The sequence below is a fragment of the Pangasianodon hypophthalmus genome, chromosome 22 (assembly GCF_027358585.1).
Source record: "Pangasianodon hypophthalmus isolate fPanHyp1 chromosome 22, fPanHyp1.pri, whole genome shotgun sequence".
In the NCBI taxonomy this organism is placed as follows: domain Eukaryota; kingdom Metazoa; phylum Chordata; class Actinopteri; order Siluriformes; family Pangasiidae; genus Pangasianodon; species Pangasianodon hypophthalmus.
In genome coordinates, this window is record NC_069731.1 from 10805776 (window position 1) to 10821239 (window position 15464).

At 38.5% G+C, this 15464-nt stretch overlaps 1 pseudogene; it reads left to right on the forward strand.

Moving 5' to 3' along the window:
* Positions 1-1461: 1461 nt before the first annotated feature.
* LOC113541108 (uncharacterized) lies at positions 1462-7076 on the forward strand (annotated as a pseudogene).
* The last annotated feature ends 8388 nt before the right edge of the window (positions 7077-15464 follow it).

The window sequence follows — 15464 nt, forward strand, 5'->3', positions numbered from 1 at the left end:
TACCTCAGGGGCTGCTAAGGAGCTCATTATGTTTCACTTGATCATTTTCAGTCTTCAGGACAGAGACTGTGTTTATTAAATTGATCACATTTTTAACCCTATAGTTTTGAGATCACATTGAAAACTATTTGCAGAACAGCAGATTCATTGTGCATATTGAGGTAGTAGAAGTACTCGCATACTGTCTTATGGGAATGTTGGGTTATTTTTTATCTGTTTTCTTTCTAATTGTCAAAATGCTGTCAAATCCTCGCTGCACCACTGTAGTGTTACTATATGATTTCACATCAGCTAAATACGAGATTAAATAACTCATATAGACTGACAGCATTGCCTTTATAATTAGTATGGTAGGTAGCTGTAAAATAGCTAGCATTTGTACAATTCAAAAGTATATCATTTCTGTTCAACTGCTTATATTCACTGTAATTAGCCACGCTTAGCATTGCGGAATGTGAAATTGTGAAATTATTATATTGAAATAATAGTGGCAGTAATTTTAATGCAACACTTTATATGAAAGCTAGAGACAGAAGGCATGAAGAAATTCCACCTATACATTATTGAACTTCTTTTTGTTAAACAGTAGTAGTTGCTTATTCCACTTGAATTGTCAGATGTAAAAGTACAATGCATTGCTTTATTAATTTAAATGTGGCTTGTTTAGCACACAAAATCTGTCTTCGAAATTTCTAATATTTATTTGTAAAATAAATTAATGAAACAATTTTCTCTCATGACTCCATTTGTAAATTAAGTGACCCCACTTGGAGTCACACCACCTAGTTTGGGAACCCCTGCCTTAGAGAAGTTTTTTCAGCAATGGTTAGATAAAATGTAAATAAATACATACAATCCTAAATTAAATGAAGGTTATTTCATTTAACAAATTAAACATATCTATTTTTGTCTTTCTATCAACTTGTTCATTTAGACAGGTTAAGCATTGATGTTGATGGCAGATGACAGGTTGATGACAGTCAGGCAAGACAGCAGAATTCCACTTGTAGTCTACATTTAAAACCAGGTTTTTGGTAATTTTGTGGCCTGTGGAAGAACAAGAATTTGTCATATAATATGCAGACTACTGTACCGTTTCAACTTTATTATAGAAAATAAATGAATATACTTTTACTGTAGTAACATCAATCTGACGCAAACCAGCATAGGGAGGGGAGTAACCCAGTGATTTCACTATTGTTCTTAGACATCAGCTAATCCTGATTTTTACTCATAATGTTTGCCATAATTAAACAGGAACACACAAATGTGAAAACATTTTAGGGCATATTAGACAGCTTGAAAAAAATAATAATTGAGGCCTCTGGGGGCTGTGTCCCTCATACTTTAAAGCTAGAAACACCTAGTTACAGTGGCTCCTGTGGTAAATACTCCTTAATACACATATATTACCACACCATACATCACAGATATTGCCTTTAATCCCACATCAACTTTAGTATGATCATTCAGGTAAAACCATTCTGAACAAAGGTCTATTTTATCAGTTTATTGTTCCCCCAAAGGCAAAAAAAAATCCCTCTAGATGATATTCTCCTATAATAAACTGTTTTTAAACAACAATATCTCATGATAGTAAAGATATTGGAATTTACACCAGATAAATTTATGTAGAACTTATGAACAGTTATAGTTAGGGCTAGGTGCATGATCAGCCTTTCAACCTTTTCAACTTCTTGGAAACTAAATCCACATTCACAAGTAGATGTGTCCAGAAATAGGACGCAACCATGCCTTGAGTAGAATTGATGCTGAACATATAATATATTCATAAAGCCTCTTCCTGTCTCACTCCTTTTTAGAGTGAACCTGCTTTCTAGAGTTAAAGTATGATGGGGTACACAAGATGGAATGTTAACCAATCAGTTTAACATAAGAATCCAATTTGATAATAATAATAATAATAATAATAATAATAATAAGAAGAAGAAGAAGAAGAAGAATATGGGACCCTTTAATATGAAATCTCTATGGCTAAATTGAAAACCTATTTGTTTAGTCAGCCATTTTGTTAAATAGCTATTCTGTTAGGTAAAGGTGCAGGTAAAGTGGTTCATGGGCCTGGTGCCTCTTTTCTCACACAATCATCAGAGTCTGATCACTCTGTAAAGCTGCCTTTTAAATCACTATAAGATAAGAGCATACCTAATAATCTGTTCTCTCTCTCAAGCTGAATGTGTACTCCTGATGCCTGATGTGATATCGGTGCCAGGTCCTGGCACACATCTACTTCTGTGGCCCCTTTCACTCTCCAGATCTTCCAGATTAATTTTTAATATTCTATTTCTGCTTTGGGTTTTATGCACTTATCTTAAAGGTTCCTGTGGTCATTGAGGACTACAAATGGTTCTTAGCCTGCCTCTAATCAGTGTCTCCACTACTTTAAATCCAGCTAAACTGCAAACAGCTTGTAATTTCCAATATCTTACATGTGCAAGGATACATCTTAGTAGTGTTGCCTTGTCTTTGAGATAGCTACCACTCCAATCCTTGAATGATTTACCTGTACAATACATACAAATGATTTTCTAGGAGTCATCTCAGAACTTAAAGACACGGAATGTTTTCATCCAGAGAGGCACAATGCAATAGAATAATAATATGGAATTATAGCGGCATAATGGAATAGAACTTCCAACTCTCTGTCAAGCGTGTTGACTAGCACATTACTGATGGAAACCTGGACAACATATGGGGAATTTGCAAGGCAATATGGCATCATAAATATTTGGAGTACAACATAATGGTACAATCATCACCCTGTATGTGGTAAGAATGCAAAGATTAGTGAAATATTTAAAATTACACAGTGACAAAAGCAAAATCTAACTATTTGTGGATGAAAGCTGGTATTTGTTTCTGTTCAAAGAAGATTCGTGCCACATCAGGAGAAAGAAAGGACCAAATGTTCTTTACTGTCAGATGGAGGAGGATTGAAGACATGAAAAGACATGAAAGAAGGTTATGTGATTCCTTCTCCATGATGTTTCTGGATCACATTACTCCAGTGCATTCAAATGCCCTTCCAAGATATAATACTGGCTAATTTGGTACAACCGTACTTGTGTTAAGTTTTGGCATGATAAACACTGTAACAAAAATACTTGTTGGATGGGGCAGAGCACTCTATCTATTTCAATATGCATCTATGCAGTTCAATATATAAAATTGGACCAAGACTATTTTTCTGAATACTGCATTTTTCTGCTAAAATCTTTAGTAGAAGTTAATAATTAAAAACTGCATGGTGCATGGCACAGCCAAACTTATTGTCTTATATTGGAGCCATTCATTCAGTAAAAAATTGGTGTGCAGTTTGAGTGGCTTGTATACAACCCACCTATGCTAAATTGAACTCATACAAACAAAGGGTCCTTGCAGAAATTAATTGCTGTATGTTTGTTACAACAAGACAAAACAGTAAATTAATAGTTACTATATATATTTATTCATTTATCATTTACAAATGAAATTGTGTACACTTAGAATTCTGTACATGTTTTGGCTAATGTTAAGTGGCTACTAAGCTCTGAAAACAGCTAGCCATAGTAGTTGGTGATCTACAACATTATTCCTACAACATTATTACTCTTCAGCGTAGAGGGGAAGATATTTTTCAGTATTGTTGCCCGATGCATGACGGAGTTCCTCCTGCACAATGAGTACATTGACACCGCTGTACAGAAAGATGGGATCCCAAAAGTGCCAGGCTGCATTGAGCACACAGGAGTTATCACCCAGCTAATCCAGGAGGCTCGAGAAGGTTCAATTCAATTCAGTTCAATTTTATTTGTATAGCGCTTTTAACAATGGACATTGTCACAAAGCAGCTTTACAGAAATAAATGGATTCACACAAAAAAGATATATTGTAAATATGTGAATTTATCTCTGTGAAGCTCTCAGGTGTGCGTCTAGATCATGCCTAGAAGAAAGGACATCAGCTATGACCTCAGAAAAGTAATTGCTGCTGCTCATCAATCTGGGAAGGGTTATAAGGCCATCGCCAAACAATTTAAAATTCAACATTGAGTTGAATACTAGTGAGAAGGATAATTTTAATGGAAAGCCACTGTTAACAATGGACAAAGCATCTTTACAGAAATATATCAATTCTGGATATAAATTTAAAATTTATAAATTTATCCCTAATGAGCAAGCCAGAGGCAACGGTGGCAAGGAAAAACTCCCTGAGATGATACAGGTATGAGGAAGAAACCTTGAGAGGAACCAGGCTCAAAAGGGAACCTATCCTCATCTGGGCGCAACGGATAGTGCAATTATAAATAAATCCCTTCTATTATTGTGTACTATATGGACAAATAGTGCAATTGTGCAACCAATAAATTCATCACAGTTTTTGCAAGAAGTCCGGTTGGTTAAAATCTATCCACTGTCCACTAATGGAGTCCTGAGTACGAAGGTGCTCGTGGCAACTGCAACCCCAAAGTCACTACAGCAATCACAGTCCCAAGCCATTACAGTACAGCTCCCCATATGTGATCCGCAAGCCATCTCCACAGCCCCCAGGTGGGACTATCCCCACCAAAGCAAATGGTTCTTCATGCCGTTCATATGGGGCAACCCCCAGCAGCAGCGAGTGAACTCAACCAATGAGAACTCCAACCAGAAGTAGGGCATCAGGATAGGTCAAGCAGCGAGGAGGAGCAGAAGGTGCATCAGGATGGGTCAGGCAGCAAGGAGGAGCAGAAGGGGTCAGGATCACTGGTATCTCTGCATGTGTAGCTCGACAGAGAGTGAGGGAGAGAGAGAGGGAGAGATTGTTAGGTAAGCTTTTGTCCTCTAATGGTTAAGGACAATGTACTTTGCGTGCAGAGTGCAAGCAGGGACTCCGGCAAGACTAGCTATGACAACATAACTAAAAGGGAGAGCCAGAAGCTAACACAGACATGAGGGCACCCTGGGAAATAAGGCAGCCAGCCACTCCACCGTCGACAAACTTGAGTGAACGCGTGAGAGTGGGGGGGTGACAGCATCCAAACATCCCAGTTCACCACAACACTCTATGCCTGTGAACCCTCCAGACCTGCCCCTGTACCTAAGAAAAACTATTCACAAAAGGCTTGACTAAACAAATATGTTTTCAGTCTAGACTTAAACACTGAGACTGTGTCTGAGCTCCGAACACTAAGTGGAAGGCTGTTCCATAACTGTGGGGCTTTGTAAGAGAAAGCTCTACCCCCAGCTGTAGCACGCACTATTCGAGGTACCAACAAATAGCCTGCACCTTTTGATCTGAGTAGGCGTGGCAGATCATAAAAGACCAAAAGTTTGCTCAGGTACTGTGGCGTGAGACCATTTAGTGCTTTATAGATCAATATTATATTAGTATTTTATAATCAATATGAAATTTAATTGGGAGCCAATGCAGTGTGGATAAGATAGGGGTGATGTAGTCATGTCTTCTGATTCTAGTAAGGACTCTTGCTGCTGCATTCTGGACTAACTGGAGCTTGTTAATGCATCTACTGGAGCATCCAGACAGTAAGGCATTACAATAATCTAACCTAGAGGTAACAAAAGCATGAACTAATTTTTCTGCATCATGTAGTGGCAATATATTTCTTATTTTAGCAATATTTCTGCGATGAAAGAAAGCTATCCTAGTAATATTATCTACATGAGCTTCAAAAGAAAGACTAGAGTCGATAATCACACCAAGGTCTTTTACTGCTGCACATGATGAAACAGAAAGGCCATCCAGAGTTATTATGTAATCAGAAAGTTTACTTCTAGCTGCATGTGGTCCTAGTACAAGTACTTCTGTCTTGTCAGAATTAAGTAAGAGAAAGTCACTTAATTCTAATGTCTTTTACACATTCCTCAACTTTATTAAGTTGGTGTCTGTCATCTGGCTTTGCTGAAACATACAAGTGTGTGTCATCAGCGTAACAGTGGAAAGCAATCTGGCAGTGCTCTGGCTCGACCTTGCCAACGCTTACGGGTCAATCCTGCACTAGGTGGTGGAAACCTCACTGATCCGACATCATGTTCCAGAGAAAATCAGGGACCTCATTTTGAACTATTACAGCTACAGACACCTCTGGATCAACAACATCTGCATTCCATGGGCTGGAGAAAGGAATAATCACAGGGCGTACTATCACCTTGATCTTGTTCGCCTTAGCTATGAATATGCTAGTTAAGTCAGCAGAGGTGGAATGCAGAGGCCCACTTACCCGGTCAGGTGTACGACAGCCCCCAATCAGAGCGTTCATGGACGATCTGAAGGTAACTAATGATATTCCCTTAACCACTGTCAAGAGCTTTGAGAGGAAGATCAGCCACTCTCTATGCAGGTATCTCACTCGCAGTATCACCAGCATAGCCTTATACAGAAGGAAGAACAAGCTACAACTCCCCTTCAGTAGCCTGTCGGAAAATTTCATGGCAAGAGAGGTGCTGCTGTACAGAGAATCCACTGACACCACAGTTTCCTCAGCTGGCACTGAAGTGAGGACGGGTAGGAAGTGGAGGGCCCAGGAGGCAGTCAACCAGGCTGAGGTGCGGCTGCAGCACGGTGTGCTGGTGGGGACAGTGGTGTCAGGACATGCAGGGCTTGGCTGTAAAATAAACCTCGATATGACAAGGCCCGGGGAAAGGAGAGGTGTCAACTGGTCCAAAAAGAAATCTGAGCAGGGGTGGAGGAAAGGCGCATTAGTAGGATGGTGGGGATGCGACAACAAGGGGCGTGGACTCGATGGGAACAAGTGATGGACCAAAAGATCTTGTGGACTGAGTTGTGGAAAGTGGAGCCATACCGGATCAGTCTACGATGTCCTCCCCAGTCCAACCAACCTCTTCTCCTGGGGCCTGAAAGACACCACTGCATGCCTCCTATGCCAAAAAAGAGGATACCTGGAGCACATATTAAGCTGCTGCCCTAAGGCCCTGGGAGAGGGGAGTTATCGGTGGCGCCATGATCAGGTGCTAAGGGTAATCGCTGGAACTATCAGCACAGGGATCTCTCTCAGCAAGCACCAGCAGCCAGCACAGCACACAATCGCATTTGTTAAGGCTGGAGAGAAACCATAAACCAACAGCTCGAGACTGGCAGCTCAAATTCCCAGAAACCATTGCCACGACCATGCTTAGGCCTGATATGGTCCTCAAGCTCTTGGGAATCGGGGACTGCACAAGAATAAAGCCATCAGGAACATCATGGATGCCAATGAGAAGGCATCAAGATGGCTGTGGATCAAAAGGGGTGATCTGTGGACTACACAAGCTTCCTAGATACAAGTCGGGGACTGATCACCCCTGGCTGGGTTGCCTGGGCGAGGGTGTATGATGTTGAAAGACCCGAAACACCCGATGACCCCAGGTTATATCACTGATGATGTGTCTAGGGTGCACCTGGAAGGTGTGTGTCAAAACCTGCCTGCCTGGGACAATGGAGAAAATTACATTGATATATTAATATCCCTTTAAATATAGCACTATTGTACACCACATCAAACATGAGAATTGGGAAAAAATGTGATCTGAGTGACTTTAACCATGGCATGTTTGTTGGAGCCAGATGGGCAGATTTCAGAAACTCCTGGGAAACAACAACAGTCTCTAGAGTTTGCAAAGAATGGTGCGAAAAACAAACATTAAGTGAGCAACAGTTCTTTTGGTTGAAACACCTCATTGATAAGAGAGGTCAGAGGAAAATGACCAGATTGGTTCGAGCTGCCAGGAAGGACATAGTAACTCAAATAATCACTCTTTACAACCATGGTGAGCAGAAAAGCATCTCAGATGCACAAAACATCAAACTTTGAGGTGGATGGGCTACAACAGCACAAGACCACACCTCAAGGTTTGATGTGTTGTGCTTTCAGAGATGCTTTTCTGCTCACCACGGTTGTAAAAAATAAATAACATTTAAATGTGTCATCTGAAAGATGAAAGTAAAAGCCTATGAACATGCTGTCCCAAATCACGAAACATGTCTTAAAAATTACTTTCAGTCAGTCTTGACAAAATGGAAAGTCATAGTTCATTAGAGTACGATTATAAACATTTTCCTTCACTTGTAGTTAGTATAAACCCTGAGGAAATGTATTATATGTTGGGGGATTTGTTTTATTAATGCCAGAAAGCTTAGACAATGTGGAAATTCAAAACCTGTCTGAAAATATCTGAATTCGGCTTATGCTTCAGAAGGTGGACCAGGTGTTCTATTACATATTGTGGACTTATACAAGGTTTTTGTTGCATAATAATGTTGTTAAAGCACACAGAAATGTGAAAGACTGTTTTCTTCACTGATTTTCCAAAGCAACCACAAGGTGCAAAATAAATGCATGATGCGCTTACAAAGACTCACTTGTATGTAGCTGCACACACACACACACACACACACACACACACACACACAAACACAAAGCAAACACATTTATTCTGGTGATGAGTATGAATTTAACTGAGATGATGAGCCCACGTTTATGAAACTCAAGTACTAATGTTTCCACTGAAGTGTGCAATGTCAAATACCAAGCCTACATCAAGATTCTAAAATGAGACATTTCAGTTTCACAGGACCTTCTCATCTTTCTCTCTTATGACTGTTTTCAATTAGATTTTTACAACTTGGGAACATTTTCAGAGAATAAGAGTTCCAGCCATTCTTTAGGGCCAGACACAGAAGGCCTTATTATTGCTTTAAATGTGAGCTTGGTCCACTGAAAACATCAGTAGTTTGATGAAATATTGATAGCCTTTCGTAGCATGTCCTCAGGGATGCTGGTTTGCCTTTCAGCATATTCAGCATGAGGAGAGTATTTGCTGGACACTGAGAGAATACAGCTTCATCACAACACAACAGCATTTCAACACAGACCACTTATTGGACCTAATAACCCACCAGGTCAATCTTTGCTTGAGAGAATGTTTGCTTGGATGAAAGGAAGGCCATTCATCCTGAGTCACTCATGCACCTGCATAAAAACAGTATGAAACATGAACAAAGACAGAACATAGATCTTGAATATATAAGGGAAACAAATAAATGTCACAATGTTCTCCATATTCAACCTGTATGGGATGTGAAATGTGCTGATAGTGGTTAATAATAAATCAAACGATAATAAGAATGTGTTTAATAATGATTATCAATTAAATTCAGATATTACCAAACTCCCATGTTTGCATCCAGTTTGCTAAAGGCCTGTGTCCTAGTTAAAACTCTTCATATGTGCTCTAGAAGTTACTGTATTCTGCACACTGCCACATTTAATCTTGTGAGGTCTCTAAGATCAAAATCTTCTTTGACATTGACTGATGAAAAAAACAAACAAACAAACAAACATAGATACTGCATTTCATATATATGATTACACAAACAGCACAGAGTTTGGCACCTATGTATTTGTATATTTTTGCCTATCTTGACCTGCACAAGATAGGTAATAGATACAAAAATACAAATGTAGTTAAAAATGCCATTAAGCAAATCAGTGAGGTGAATGGTGAAGAAGTATCAGAATTGCACAGTTTATTTAAATCTTGTGGTTGTCAAATTTCAAATTCAACTAATAGATGCCACCTCCATAGAAAGAAGTTATCTGGGGTGGGGTGGAATGAAGGAAGAGATCAACTCAGAAAAGCAGCACCCAAACATTAAAAAGCACCATTGGAACTACAATTGGAATCCAGTATTTTGGTCAGCTGGAACCACAATCAATATTTTATCCATGCACCATTTGGTAAAAAGTGGGAACTGCATATATAGTCATGGGAAAAAGAAACTACACTCTCCTTCAATTGTTATTATGTTTTTATGTATCATGGACTAAATAATGATTGTGTGGTCCTCACCAACTTCTATAAACAAATAAACTCAGGTGACAAAAAAAAATGCAAGATTTAAAAATGTTTTCATTTTTTTCAATATAGAATTGTTGTTAGCAATCCCGCAACTCTGGCATTAGAGCTCTCATAGCAGAGCGAATGGGTGACCACTTGGAGGCATAATCGCAAAGCCAAAGCTAATGCTAAGGCTTGCCCATAGGAGCACCACTCCTCTCCGCTTTACGTGTCTAACAGTTTTGCTCTCCTCAGTGAAGCACCCGCCGAGAAACCTGAAAGAACTCTGGTCATAGGAGACTCTATTTTGCGGCACATGAAATTAGCTAGGCCTTTAGGGGCACAGCAGCTTTAGTTAGGTGTATACCGGGAGCCAGGGTGCCAGACATAGCAGGTAATCTTAGGGTCTTAGGCAAGCACAGATTTTCAAAGATAGTTTGTCATGTAGGAGCTAATGATATATGCCTTCGTCAGTCTGAGGTTACTAAGAGTAACATGGTAGAGGTGTGTAAATTAGCGAAGGCAATGTCCGATGCAGTAATATGCTCTGGCCCCATCCCTATGCGGCGTGGTGATGTAGTTTACAGGAGGTTATGGTCGCTGAACTGCTGGATGTCCAGGAGGTGCTCCGAAAACAATGTGGGCTTTATAGATAATTGAAGTAGTTTTGAGGACAAGGCTGGCCATTTAGGGTGGGACAGTGTCTGTCCCAGTTGGGAAGGTGCTGGTCTCATTTCTTGGAGAATAGCACATAGTCTCAGAACAGGCCTAGTTAATCAGTGACAATCCAGAGCCAAGGCCAGGGAGCAGACAAGCAGGCTAAACCAACCCACTGCTAGCTGCACTGAGTCGTCACTTAGGTTCCTAAATATTGAGACTGTGTCTGTTCCCCAAGCTAAACAAAAATGTAGAAATACTCAGAAAGTTTGTTTTAGTAACCTAATTAACATAGAATTAGATAAGATTAGTTATATACATCAGCCCCGTCTAACTGGCAGAGGAGGAGGTGTTGCAGTTATTTATAATGATAATCTAGGCATCACACAAAAACCTAGTCATAAATTCAATGCGTTAGAAGTTTTTTATATTAACATAACATATGTAGCCACAAAAATATAAATCTATCCAGTTGACTCCCAGGGCCATATTCTGAATTTGCAGATTTCATCTCTAACCTGGATGTTTCTTTAGCCAAAACATTAAATGTTGGAGACTTTAATATTCATTTTGATAACAAAGAAGACCCTCTGAGAACAGTGCTTGTGTCAATTCTAGATTCAGTAGGGGTTAATCAGAATGTAATAGGACTCACTCATAGAGGTGGTCACAGTCTTGATATAATACAAACATTCCGTTTAAATATAGAAAATATCACATTTCTGCAGTCTGAAGCTATCTCAGATCATTATCTCATCTCATTTAAAAATGTGTCTTTATCATAATATATGCACCTTTCCACGCTACCACATCAAACATACATTCATATCAGCTACTGCACAGAGTTTTATCAATAATCTCCCAGAGTTATCAACCATGATTGGATCACTGTCTGATCCCGAAGAACTTAGAGTCAATGTTCTGCTACACGCTAGATAAGGTAGCTCCTCTTAAAAAAATAATTAGAGAGAAAAAAGCTAGCGCCCTGGTATAACGATCACACATGCACCTTAAAACAGACCACTTGAAAATTACAATGTACATAGCATCAAACTAAATCGGTAGTATTTCAAACAGCATGGAAGGAGAGCCTCCTGAGCTACAGAAAATCTCTTAGTGCTGCTAGACCAATGTATCTCTCCACTCTAATTGAAGATGAAAAATTATTCTAGATTCTTATTTAATACTGTAGCAAAATTAACTAGGAATGAGACAGACCACAACAGAAACATGCACGCAATCATTATATAGCAGTGATGACTTCATGAATTTTTTCAAGGACCAAATTGAAAATATCAGGCAAAAAATTCTGACTATTAATTTAAAACCAGACAGTTTTATAACTAAGCCTGTAGCTAATAATATAACAATATCAGATCAATGATTAGAATGTTTTAGTCCCCTTCGAGAGGCTGAACTAATTTCACTAATTTCCCCCACATGGATGGCCTGAAGATCATCATGCTGTGGTGGCTTTGAGGCCACAGTTGTTGTGAGCAATTTAGCACTCAGGTCTCCATTAGTTTACAGAGGATAGGTTCAACAAAACAGACTTCATGTGAAAACAGTAATGAATTTCCTGGTTACACAATTGCACTATTTGTCCATGGAGTACACACTTACAGAAAGGGATTTATTTATAATTGCACTATTAATTGTCACCCAGATGAGGATGGGTTCCCTTCTGAGTCTGGTTCCTTCCAAGGTTTCTTCTTCATATCGTCTCAGGGAATTTTTCCTTGCCACCGTCACCTCTGGCTTGCTCATTAGGGATAAATTCATACATTTACAATTTATATCCTGAATTTATTTAGACAATGTCCATTGTTAAAAGCACTATACAAATAAAATTGAATTGATTTGAATTTTTTTTCCCAAAAAAGTATACATTCAGAAACCAGGTGGGAAAAAATAAGTACACCCTTCCTACCTCCACAATTATTAAGAGAATAATTAGCAGCCAGGTGGTACTAGTGAAATGCACAAGATTAGTTAATCATCCAGAATTGTGACTACCTCTATGAAAGCATAAATTCTGGCAGGTTGGTCTTCTGAAGCTCTCAGGTGTGCGTCTAGATCATGCCTAGAAGAAAGGACATCAGCCATGACCTCAGAAAAGTAATTGCTGCTGCTCATCAATCTGGGAAGGGTTATAAGGCCATCGCCAAACAATTTAAAATTCAACATTGAGTTGAATACTAGTGAGAAGGATAATTTTAATGGAAAGCCACTGTTAACAATGAACAAAGCATCTTTACAGAAATATATCAATTCTGGATATAAATTTAAAATTTATAAATTTATCCCTAATGAGCAAGCCAGAGGCAATGGTGGCAAGAAAAAACTCCCTGAGATGACATGAGGAAGAAACCTTGAGAGGAACCAGGCTCAAAAGGAAACCTGTCCTTATCTGTCTGACACCAGATAGTGTGATTGTAAATTATTTATCTTCTATAACTGTATACTACATAGTCAAAAAGTGCAACTGTGTAAACAGGAACCTATGAGCTTTTGAGCAACTTATGAGTATGAGCATCAGTCATTTCTGAATTCATTATAGTTTTAACTTAAAGTCTATTGTATTTAAATGAAGTTAATTACTGTTCAATGATCAAAAATCTGAGTGCAAACTGGTGGTGCGACAACATTAAAAAATCCCAGTTTACCAGTTTAACTCTCTATGCTCACGAACCCTCCAGATCTGTGCCTTTACCTAAGAAAAAAACTATTACCAAAATTTTGTCTAAACAAATATGTTTTCAGCCTAGACATAAGTCATTAGGGATAAATTCACAGTGATAAATTCAAATATTTACAATATATTTTTGTGAATCATTTCTTTCTGTAAAGCTGCTTTGTGACAATGTCCATTGTTAAAAGTGCTATACAAATAAAATTGAATTGAATTGAATTGAAGTCTAGTCCTGAGACTAAGTCCTGAACAGTAATTGGAAGGCTGTTCCATAACTGTGGAGCTCTGCAAGAGAAAGCTCTGATCCCTGCTGTATTCTTCTTTATTTGAGATACCAACAAAGAGCCTGCACCTTTGGTTGAAGTACACTTGGCAGATCATAAAAAACAGAAGTTTGCTCAGGTACTGCGGTACGAGACCATTCAGTGCTTTATTGCTCAAAAGTACTATTTTATGTTCAATATGAAATTTTACTGAGAGCCAATGCAGTGTGGATAAGATAGGAGTGATTTGGTCATATCTGCTGGTTCTAGTAAGGACTCTGGCTGTTGAATGTTGGATGAACTGGAGCTTGTTTATGCACCTACTGGAACATCCAGACAGCAAAGCATTACAATGTCTAATGTCTAATGTCCTCTACACATCCCTCAACTTTATTAAGTTGAGGTCTTTCATCTGGCTTTACTGAAGCATACAACTGTGTGTCAGTCAAATAAGACCTGAGCCTGGAGAGGGCCATTCCCTTAATTCCAACATTTTCTAGTCTATCAAGGAAAATAGAATGATCAGTGGTGTCAAAAGCTACATGTCAAGCAACACAAGCAAGGAGACATAACCCTGATCAGAGGCCAATAGTAGGTCATTTACCACTTTAACCAGTGCTGTCTAAGTGCTATGATGAGGCCTAAATCCTGACCGATAGATTTCATGAATGTTATTCCTATGAGGAGTGAGCATAACTGCTGTGCTACAACCTTTCCTAGGATCATGGGAATAAAGGGTAAGTTTGATATTGGCCTATATTTGGACAGCTGAAAGGGGTCAAGTTTGAGTTACTAACTGCTAGTATAAAAGATTTAGGTACATAGCCAGTGCTAACGGAAGAACTGATCATTTTTAGAAGAGGTTTGATTACTTCTGGTAGTATCTGTTTGAATTAACCTGTAGGTAGGGGATCTAGTACACAAGTTGATGATTTTGAAAAGGAAATTAGTGAAATAAGTTTGGTCTCTTGAAGGGGAGCAAAACATTCTGATATGGGTAACTTATCATCTACATGGTTAGTTATCAAATTATCTGGCTTTAAATTTTAAATTTTTGCCTGATATTTTCAATTTTGTTGCTGAAAAAAAATCATATACTCATCGCTACTACATATTGATGGTGTGCATGCTTCTGTGATGGTCTTATACCTAGTTAACTTTGCTATAGTATTAAATAAGAATCTAGGATTATTTTTATTATTTTCTGTTTGGGTGAAGAGATATTTTGATCTAGCAGCACTTTTCTATAGCTCAGGAGGCTCTCCTTCCTTGCTGTTTGAAATACTTTCAATTTCATTTCGTGGCCATTTACATTCTAATTTTCAAGTGGTCTTACCTCACAGCCTTACTGAATCTAGAATGGACACAAACACTGTTGTCAGAGGGTCTTGTAGACTATCAAAATCAATATTAAAGTCTCCAACAATTAATGCTTTGCCTAAAGAAGCAACCAAGTTTAAGATGAAATCCACAAATTCATCAAAAAAATCAGAATACAGTCCTGGGGGTCTGTAAATAATAATAAGTGGAATCTATTGGATAGATTTATTTTTTGTGGCTACATGTGTTATGTTAATATAAAGAACGAAAAATGTATCTAATTCATGTCCAGGTTTTTGTGTGACACCTAGAATATCATTATAAATAACTTTGACATCTCTTCCTCTGCCAGTTAGATGAGGCTCATGTATGTAACTGTACCCGGGAGGACTAGCTTCATTTAGTGCTACATACTTATTTGGTTTAATCCATGTTTCTGTTAAATACAGTACATCAAACTCCTGATCAGTAATCATTTCATGAACAATAATTGCTTTAGATGTGAGTGATTTAATATTTAGCAGTCCTAGCTTCAGATCAAAGGTGGTTCTACGTGTTACTGAATTATAGGGTGTACTTATTTTTTCCACCTGATTTCTGAAGTTGGTTTACATTTTTGGAAAGAATGACTACATATTGAAATCAAACCATGATAAATAAAAACAGGATTGAAGGTGGTCGTACTTTTCCCCCATG